This window comes from Physeter macrocephalus, chromosome 20, assembly GCF_002837175.3.
Source record: "Physeter macrocephalus isolate SW-GA chromosome 20, ASM283717v5, whole genome shotgun sequence".
In the NCBI taxonomy this organism is placed as follows: Eukaryota; Metazoa; Chordata; class Mammalia; order Artiodactyla; family Physeteridae; genus Physeter; species Physeter macrocephalus.
Genome location: NC_041233.1, coordinates 89,234,363 through 89,244,916, shown reverse-complemented (window position 1 = coordinate 89,244,916; position 10,554 = coordinate 89,234,363).

Sequence of the window (10,554 nt, the reverse complement as noted above, 5' to 3'; positions counted from 1 at the left end):
GCTACTTTACCAAATTCATTGATTAACTCTAGTAGTTTTCTGGTAGCATCTTTAGGATTCTCTATGTATAGTATCATGTAATCTGCAAAGAGTGACAGCTTTACTTCTTCTTTTCCAATTTGGATTTCTTTATTTCTTTTCCTTCTCTGATTTCTGTGGCTAAAACTTCCAAAACTATATTAAATAATAGTGATGAGAGTGGGCAACCTTGTCTTGTTCCTGATCTTAGTGGAAATGATTTCAGTTTTTCACCTTTGAGGACGATGTTGGCTGTGGGTTTGTCATATATGGCCTTTATTATGTTGAGGAAAGTTCCCTCTATGCCTATTTTCTGGAGGGTTTTTTATCATAAATGGGTGTTGAATTTTGTTGAAAGCCTTCTCTGCATCTATTGAGATGATCATATGGTTTTTCTCCTTCAATTTGTTAATATGGTGTATCACGTTGATTGATTTGCCTATATTGAAGAATCCTTGCATTCCTGGGATAAACCCCACTTGATCATGGTGTATGATCCTTTTAATGTGCTGTTGGATTCTGTTTGCTAGTATTTTGTTGAGGATTTTTGCATCTACGTTCATCAGTGATACTGGCCTGTAATCTTCTTTCTTTGTGACATCTTTGTCTGGTTTTGGTATCAGGGTGATGGTGGCCTCGTAGAATGAGTTTGGGAGTGTTCCTCCCTCTGCTATATTTTGGAAGAGTTTGAGAAGGATAGGTGCTAGCTCTTCTCTAAATGTTTGATAGAATTCGCCTGTGAAGCCATCTGGTCCTGGGCTTTTGTTTGTTGGAAGATTTTTAATCACAGTTTCAATTTCAGTGCTTGTGATTGGCCTGTTCATATTTTCTATTTCTTCCTGGTTCAGTCTCGGCAGCTTGTGCATTTCTAAGAATTTGTCCATTTCTTCCAGGTTGTCCATTTTATTGGCATACAGTTGCTTGTAGTAATCTCTAATAATCTTTTGTATTTCTGCAGTGTCAGTTGTTACATCTCCTTTTTCATTTCTAATTCTCATGATCCTTTGTATTTCTGCAGTGTCAATTGTTACTTCTCCCTTTTCATTTCTAATTCTATTGATTTGAGTCTTTTCCCTTTTTTTCTTGATAAGTGTGGCTAATGGTTTATAAATTTTGTTTATTGCACATAGGCTTTTGTCTGTATTTAAGTTCTCACTTTTTGATGGCTAAATACCTAGGAGATTATACTAAGTCATTTATTTAGCATTTAATATTAGTATTTACTTGGTATTACTTAGTATTTATTTAGTCATTTACTAAGTGTATTTTTTTAGTAAGTGTATTTTAAACTTTATAAGAAACAAACTATTTCCCAAAGTGGCTGTTCTGTTCCCTCCATTTATCTATGAGAGTTCAAGTTACTCTGCACAGATGATCCACACTTCACAAGCACTTGATATTGTCATTGTTGTTTTTTGTTTTGTTTGAATTTGTTTTGCTAGTTTTAGGTGTGTAATGATACCTCTTCATTTTTAGTTACCTTTTTATTTTGAAATAGTTTAGGTTCACAAAGAGTTGCAAAGAAATGTAGAGGGAAGTTTTGTGTAAACTTTACTCAGTCTCCATCAATGTTACTGTGCGTAAAATATCAAAACCAGGAAATGGAGGGACTTCCCTGTAGTCCAGGGGTAAAGAGTCCGCCTTGCAATGCAGGCAGTGTGGGTTCAATCCCTGGTCAGGGAGCTAGGATCTGCTGTGGGACAGCTGAGCCCACGTGCCACAACTACTGAGCCCATGCGCTCTGGAACCTGCGGGGCACAACTACAGAGCCCATGTGCCCTGGAGCTTGCGAGAGAGAGAAAACCCACACGCCACAACTGGAGAGAAACCCGCACACCACAATGAAGAGCCCACGCACCGCAGTGAAAGATACTACATGCCTCAACGAAAGTCCCGTGTGCTGCAACTAAGACCCGACGCGGCCAAAAATAAATTAAATAAATAAATAAATAAATAATAAATCTTTTTAAAGAAACAGGAAATGGACATTGGTAAAACGCATATACATGCACTCACTTGTGTATATGAGTATGAGTGCACACGTGTGTGTGTATATTTATTTCTATGCAGTTTTACCACATGTTCAAATTTGTGTAACCACCACCAGAATCAAAATACAGAACTGTATCATCACTATTTCCCTATTGCTAACTCCTGGCAACTACTAAACTGCTCTCCATTTCTCTAATTATGTCATTTCATGAATATAAACCTCATACAGTTTGCATCCCTTGATTTTGGCTTATTTCTCTTGCATAATTTCTATGAACTGCATCCAGGCTGTTTGCATGTATGAATACTTTATTATTGTTGACTATTATTCCTTTGTATGAATATATCAAATTTTGTTTAATCACCCATTGAAGGGCATCTGGGTGGTTGCCAATTTTTAGCTATTATGAATAGGTCTGCAATGAACATTCATGTAGAAGATTCTACATGAAAGTAGAATTTTAATTCCCTGGGAAACATACCCAAAAGTGAAATTGCTAGTTTGATGGTAAGCCATTTACAATTTTAAAAGCAATGGCCAAGCTATTTTTCATAGTGGCTGTAATATTTGACATTCCCACCAATAATATATGAATGACCCAGTATTTTGTCATACTTCCCAACATTTGATGATACTGTTCTTTTAGCCATTCTGTTAGGTGTGTATTAATATCCTACTGTGGTTTTTATTTGAACTTCCTTGATGGGTAATGATATTGAATACCTTTAATGTGTTTGTTGGTTATCTGTATATATCCTCTTCATTGAAAAGTCTATTCATATTTTTGCCCAATTTCTAATTGGATTGTTTGTGTTTTTTACATATTGAGTTTTCAGAGATTTTTGTTTCTTTGTTTTCTAGATACAAGTATTTTGTTGGATATACGATTTGCACATATTTTCACCAAGTCTGTAACTGTTTTTTTTTCTCAGACCAGAAGTTTTTTTTAATTCATATTTTGATAAGGTCTACTTGTTTCTTTTTTGGATCATGCTTTTGGTGTAAAGTGTATGAACTCTTTGTCAATCTTAAATCCTGAAGTTTTTCTGCAATGATATTTCTAAAAGGTGTAGTTATACATTTTACATTTAAGTCTATGATCCACTTTAAGTTACTCTTTATAAAGGGTGGGGGATTTATTTTCTAATTTATGGGTGTCCAGTTGCTCCAGCACAGTTCTTTGAAAAAGCAACTGTCTGTTCAGTGCTGCACCCTTCAGGTTCCCACCATTTCTTCTGCTGTGAACCCTGTCCTCTGCTCCATGGGAATGCTGTACTTTGCCTAGGACTCCAGTTGTCTGTGCTGAGATCAGCAAATTATCCGTAGGTAGAATTATATTTCCATAAAATCAACATTATGTTTTCTTTTCTTCAGATATTATAGTTCTGTATTTCAAGAAACCATTTCCCTCATGTATTTTGTCCTGTTTCATATTTTTATTATTTGATGCATTTAATGGAAAAATTTCATCATGTCCCCAAGTGGAAGCTCCCAATCTTTCTTCCTTAGAGTAATGGATATCTCCCAGTTAATCTAATAGTGATCTCTTTAATCACTATTAGTCTTTGGAGTAATTAAGCACATGAGAAGGAATCTCCACTTGCAACATGATAATTTTAGTAAAGTTGGATTAAAGGAGAGTTGACCTACCTTTTCTGATGGGTGAGGCCAGGAAAGGAGAGCTTTAAAGTGTTGAGTTCTCCTTGAGATAGAAATTATTATTGTGTTTTAAGCCATTACATTTTGGGGTTAACTCGTTACACAGCATAAAACTAATAAAAAGACATGCTTTTTCAACTTACAATATGCAAATATAAGGCAAATAAATACCTGTAAAGAGAAAAGAAAAGTGTTGAGTTCTACCATAGCATAAGACTGCTGCATGTTTGATTAGTTTCAGTATTTTTGCATATATTTGCAATTTATTTCTTATAATACATAAAACTTCCTAAATCACTTTCTTTTAGGTAAATTACTTCTAATCAACATATAATTGGACTCTATATGTTTCAGTGTCACCTATTCTTTTATCTTTTTGAGGGGGCATTAGATTCATTTACACTTAATATCATCATAGTTACTTTGGTGGTAATTCTGATTGCTTCATTTAGTTTTTTGAATTTTAATTGTCTGGTAACTTTCTTTTGCTTAATTGGACCAAGTTTCCATAGATTTTGTTTTCTAGTATTATGTAATATCTTTATAATACCAAGAGGAAAATCTATTTTTCTAATTAATATAGTCAATATTAAAGCAATATCACTTTATACATCTATCATGTAAATTTAAACTAGTCTACTATTGTTAATTGTTTTCTTAAATTAGCCTCAGTTATATCAATAAATTTCATTAAATAATTTTAAAAAGAGGTGGTTTTTTTGCTCAATTTTTTAAATGGAAGAACTTATTAGATGATAATATCAAATTAATGTGTTGTAAGTAGCAGTTCATAGAAGGGAATATGATAGAATAAAATACTATATAATGTAGCACATAAATAAATATTAAATATACATATAAAGATTAAACTATATATATTTGACAGAAATATATAATGCACTTAGGGGCATAGTCAAAGAAGACTGGAAAACACTATTAAATTTCAGTTTATTCATTCTATGATCATATTATTTGAAATCCAAATATTTATAATTCAAATTACTAATATACTTTGAATATCATTTTTGAAAAACTTAAAAGGTATTCTTATATCTTCAGGTGAAAAAACAGACATGTTGGTAAAAGGACATGGCGCTTTTCGAAAAAATGGCCTCGTGATCAGTTTCTATGTTGTCCTGCCTTTCCTCATTTTAATTGCCATCATTTCTCTTAAATGGAATAAAATGAAGATACTTCGGAACAGAGAGGGTACAGTAAGTGGAAGGTAAGTAAACTCATTATTTTTATATTTAATATTAAAAATGCTTTATGGGAAAATTCAAATGTTATTCAGAATATTATAAGTAGGGACTCTTGGATGGATTGGGTTAATGTTTAGAAATATACCAAATATTTAGAAACATACCAAAGTTTTTGCAGATTTCAGGCAGGTGGGTATGTTTCATGTTTATATAGGCCCAGGAACAACTGAAGTTACTCAGTAAATCCTCAGTACCTTTCAAATAGCAAGCCATGTTGGCTGTAACTAATTTAGAAGGTCTGTCTACTTCCCAAGCAACGCCGTTTCCTTGCACTGACATTCACTTGTGCCAAGAAGATTAATAGAGACAGGGCAGTATAGAATATGAGGAAGGTGAAGATTATTAGAGACAGGGCAGCATAGAATATGAGGAAGGTAAAGATTAATGGAGACAGGGCAGCATAGAATATGAGGAAGGTGAAGATTAATGGAGACAGGGCAGCATAGAATATGGGGAAGGTGAAGATTAATGGAGACTGTGCAGCATAGAATATGGGGAAGGTGAAGATTAATAGAGACTGGGCAGCATAGAATATGAGGAAGGTGAAGATTAATGGAGACAGGGCAGCATAGAATATGAGGAAACTGAGAAAATATAGGATGGCAAAGAATGAGGGAGAGGACACACATAGGATACTGCCCATTTTACACATAATTAATATCGCTCATGTGTTTCTAAAATTAGAATTAAGGCATTGCACAGCTTTTCTCTTTTTTGTAGAGCAGAGCTTGATTAGGTCTTATTTTTAATGAGGTATAATTAACATATGACATTATATTAGTTTCATGTGTACAGCATAATGCTTTGAAATTTGTATATATTGCAAAATGATCACCATAATGAGTCCAGTTAATATTTGTCACCATAAATAGTTACAAAAATTTGGTTTTCTCCTGATGAGGACTTTCAAGATCTACTATTTTAGCGAGTTTCAAATGTGTAATTCGTTATTATTAACTATAGTCACCATGCTGTACATTATATCCCCATGACTTATTTTTTTTACAACTGGAAGTTTGTACCTTTTGACCCTCTTTACCCATTTTGCTCACCACTCTCTCAACCCATTTTTCTGGCAACCACCAATCTGTTCTCTGTATCTATGAAGGTATTTTTTTTTTGTAGATTCCTCATATAAGTGGAATCATACTTTGTCTTGCTCTGTCTGACTTACTTCACTTTCATACTGCTTTTTTCTTTACTGTAACACCAATACAAGCCACAATTTGCTTAGTGAATATTTAGGAAAATGAGAATGCGGAAGCAAGGGTAAAGAAGTGGGTCTCATTTCTTCATTGTAAAGGAAATCATTTTTGGTTTTCATTTGTGTAGCCAGAGACAAAATAATGATATAAAATTTCAATCAACACCTCTACTTCCCAAGTTAGTTAATCGTATTTATGAACAAGTTAGCAGCAAGCAGGTAATTCAGGGTAGTGTTCTGCATGATTCATCAATCATTCAATTGTTCTAAATTGACTTAACTGAATGATATCTGGTATGTCTTCCTGTGCTCTTCCTTAAGACATCTTGGACAAATCTGAATAGTTGCAAGAACTCGACCTGACTTTAGGAAGAGATGGTAGAGTAAGGTACCACTGATCATAAAGAACAAAGTCTGCTCGTAAGAGCCTAAATTTTAGAGCAACAGTAAATGGTTTCAGGGCTGCAAGGGCAAGAAATGATGTAGAGCTGAAACACAAAAGGGTGGTAAGGAACTGGATGATTATGAACTAGGCCATTGTCTCCATCACCCAAAGCCTTTACGATTGACATCATCTCTTCTTGTCCATGTCTATTCTCTCCAAGATGACTGCTCTGCTTACACATGGCCCAGAGTATTTATCTCAACTCTTTCTACTTTCATTTTCAAGTAAAAATCCCAATAATCTGCCAAAACCAGTACCTGTTAGTTAATTTTCTCAAGAGACAGAAGGAAATAACTGTGCAAGTGTATCTCATTTCAGCCAGTGTTCTGTCTGGATTTATAATCCTGAGTAAGGTGTTCAAGCCTGATTTTATCATCTGTGGCCAAAGAATTGTAGCCATTTAGTAGGAACCTTTACACCATGACATTCCTCTTCAACAGGAGCTGAGTGTGTATAGGAGCCAAAGAACAAATGGAGGCTGTATAAATACCACAAAATGTAACTAAGCATAGCTAATAGAGAGGCCTCATTAAGGACCTCATTAACAGAAGTGAAATAATAACTATTCACGTAGGTATGTGATAGAAATCATATAACTGAAGTTATGATAATTTAAGAATTTACATGTAAATTATGTTTAATTTGGAGAAGCATTATCATAGATATTTTAATATTTCATCCAGTCTTCCATGTAGACAAAATAGAGAAAAGTAATAGATGGAATTATAGTTTGAAATTTTAAAAATGCTTAACATATTTAAACGTTAGTCTAACCTTAGAAAAAAACCAAGCACTACAATATATGATCCCTGAGTAGCATATAGGAAGCAAAGTGGATATTGGTACATATTAATTGAGTAATTAGGACAAATCTAGCTTTATTACTTTTCTTGACTTTAAGATAACAGTGTTTCCTAACCTTAAAAATAATTCTGTTTCTTTTAAACAGATCTCTATCAGAAGACAGCAGTAGGAACAGTAACAGCAACCAGTCTTACAGTTAAAGGTGAAGTAAAAGAATCAAACTATTGACAAAATGATATAATTCATTCAATACTTAAAAAAATATTTTTAACAGTACCTCAGTATAAGGAAGATATTATTCCCGTATTTCATCATTTTGATTTCTATTTGTTGCTATCATATACTAAAACAAAGCATTTGATGTTAATTTTATTTTATACTTATCTAGAAACACTTAATGTTAACTCACATTAGCCACAGATTTATTAACCAACATCTCTGTAAAAAGAAATGACTTTAAAGGGATTTTTAAATATTTTCTTAAAATATTTATGTGCAATCATGCATTTGATTGGTAGATTTAACGTTCTAAACAAGAGGTTTACACAGGTTGTCTCCCAACACTTGTATTTATTCCTCACTAACAATGACTCCCGGCTTATTGTTCTCCTTATTTTATTTTTTTAAAACTTTTTCATTTTGTACTGGAGTATAGCCGATGAACAATGTTGTGATAGTTTCCGTTGCACAACAAAGCAACTCAGCCATACACATACATGTATCCATTCTCCCCCAAGCTCTCCTCCCGTCCAGGCTGCCACAGAACATTGTGTTTTCCTTATTTTAGAAATAAAGAAACAGACATAAAGGATGTAAATAATTCCGCACATGTATAGAATTTTAGTGAGTTTTGAGTTTGAGTTTGACAACCAGACGCCAGGGTTGAAGTCTTAAGAGCTCCACAATTTTGCCACATATTTTCTAATACAAGACTGGCGATGGGGAATGGAATTTACACTTATTGAGGACCTAGAGGATGCCAGGCAAACGCTCAATGCACTCACACTCCAAGGCAGAAGAACAATTCTTTACCGTCAGATGGGATAAAGGAGGCTTCTGTATATGTCGTTCAAATTTCGAACTCATATGTGTAAAGAAATCGTGATATTTGACATATTAGACTTATCCCTGGCAGTAAAAGAAAACAATCAAAAACTCATCTAAGTGTGAGATCCCAAGATCATCTCTTTACTTACCTGCCATATCTGACTTTGATGGAGAATAAAGTCAGTGGGTCTCTGTTTCCTTATCGGCCACCAAAGAAAGCATTTATGACTCCTGTCCTCAATGTGAAGTAGTCTTATTTCTGCCTAGACCACCCTCTCCCTCTTCTCTGATCACTTTATTAGAAGCCCGCATCTTAGGTGAAGATTCTGGCCCTCGGCTGTCTTCTTCTCATGCCCTCCAGCATAGTTTCTTCATCATGCTGGGTGTCTTCACCTGAACTCCTCACCTCCACACAACTTCAGTCATTTTCTCCTAGAGCGGTACACTGAGCACGCCGTCTCCCCGGCTTGCTCCAAGTCTTAGGTCGTAAATTCAATATCTTGCTTTCTTTTACACTTTTTTCTATTTTTCACAGTCTTCTGCCCCTGGTACTTTATGGTTATATTAAGGTCTTGCCTCAAGAATTGGACACATTCGTTCGATAAACATATTTTATAAGTTGGTACTGAAAGGTGATTCTTTATGGGGAAGATGAGAGAAGTGGGGCTAACTGGGCAGTTGACACTGAAGGAGGAAGTGGGTGGCAACTTTAGATGTGGCTGACTGAGTTGGCCCTAGGGAGCAAGTGACGTGTCAGCAAGGAATTAGAGGAGGTGCAAATAATGACCCAGTTTAGATATTTGAAAGGAGTCACCTGACATCACCATCAGCTCACAGAAGGCTTCTATCTAAATGCAAAGGATACAGTACAGCAAGAGAGGGTGCAGGCAAGCACTGTGGGTCAGAGACGCCTCAGGCACAAGGTCTCAAGGTTCCTTATTTTAAATTTTAAACAGCCCATCATAAATCTCACTGCCCTTATCTCAGCAAAAAGTGAAACCAGATATTCAGGCTTTCCCACAGGGAGAGAGAGAGCTTTCCCATTCCAGCTGTAAATCAGGTCTGTCTCAGACAGGCATAGAGCTGGCAGAGCAACCCATGCATATACCCGGGCAGGAGCTTTTCAAGCACATGGATGATACAATGAAAAAAAAAAACTGTCAGGACTAATCCAGGAGAGAAAGAATGTTACCTCAGACCAGGGATAGTAAAGATGGTTTTAGGAATAAATTTTGAAGGTGAACCAACAGAATGAATTGAGAGTTTGGCTGTAGAGTGTAAGAAAAAACAAAAATGATGTTTAGGGCTTCCCTGGTGGCGCAGTGGTTGAGAGTCCGCCTGCCGATGCAGGGGAACCGGGTTCGCGCCCCGGTTTGGGAGGATCCCACATGCCGCGGAGCGGCTGGGCCCGTGAGCCATGGCCGCTGAGTCTGCGCGCCCGGAGCCTGTGCTCCGCAACGGGAGAGGCCACAACAGTGAGAGGCCCGCCACCGCAAAAAAAAAAAAAAAAAAAAAAAAGAAAGAAAGAAAAATGATGTTTAAATGATGTTCATTGCTATACAGCAGAAAGATAGCGAGGCTACCATGTAAAGCCAGACCTCTCTGTGTCTAAATTTGTGCTCTTAATATATTTAAAAATTTATTTTAAAATGTATGGATGTTGAAAGAGAAAATCTATATAGGTAACCATGAGCCAGGACCAGTGTCTGATACGCCACGATTAAAAGGTTACATTTCCTCATAGATGAATGGAACGTAGTTGAAGTATTTTTGACATGGTAAGGGAGGGATTTAGCAAGATATGACGTGCTTTTTACAAAATTCACAGGGATAAATTAGGAGAAAATTCAGTCAGATTCAGTCAGAACTGGAGATAGTGAAATGGAATGCACAGGAAAAGTGTGATGAGAGCAGGATTGGTTAAGATGGAAAGAACAACAGTTTTCAGAGACCTAACAGGGGTAGACTTGGTTGAAGTGGTGACTGGATGGATGTATTTGGGTTAGAATAAAAGAGAACTACAAAGACAAACATTTCTGACACAATGGATAATGACAGCTTTTACTAATGACATGTTGTACGGCAGTTGAGAACCAGCTTGGTTTTGGAGCGATGAAGCGGA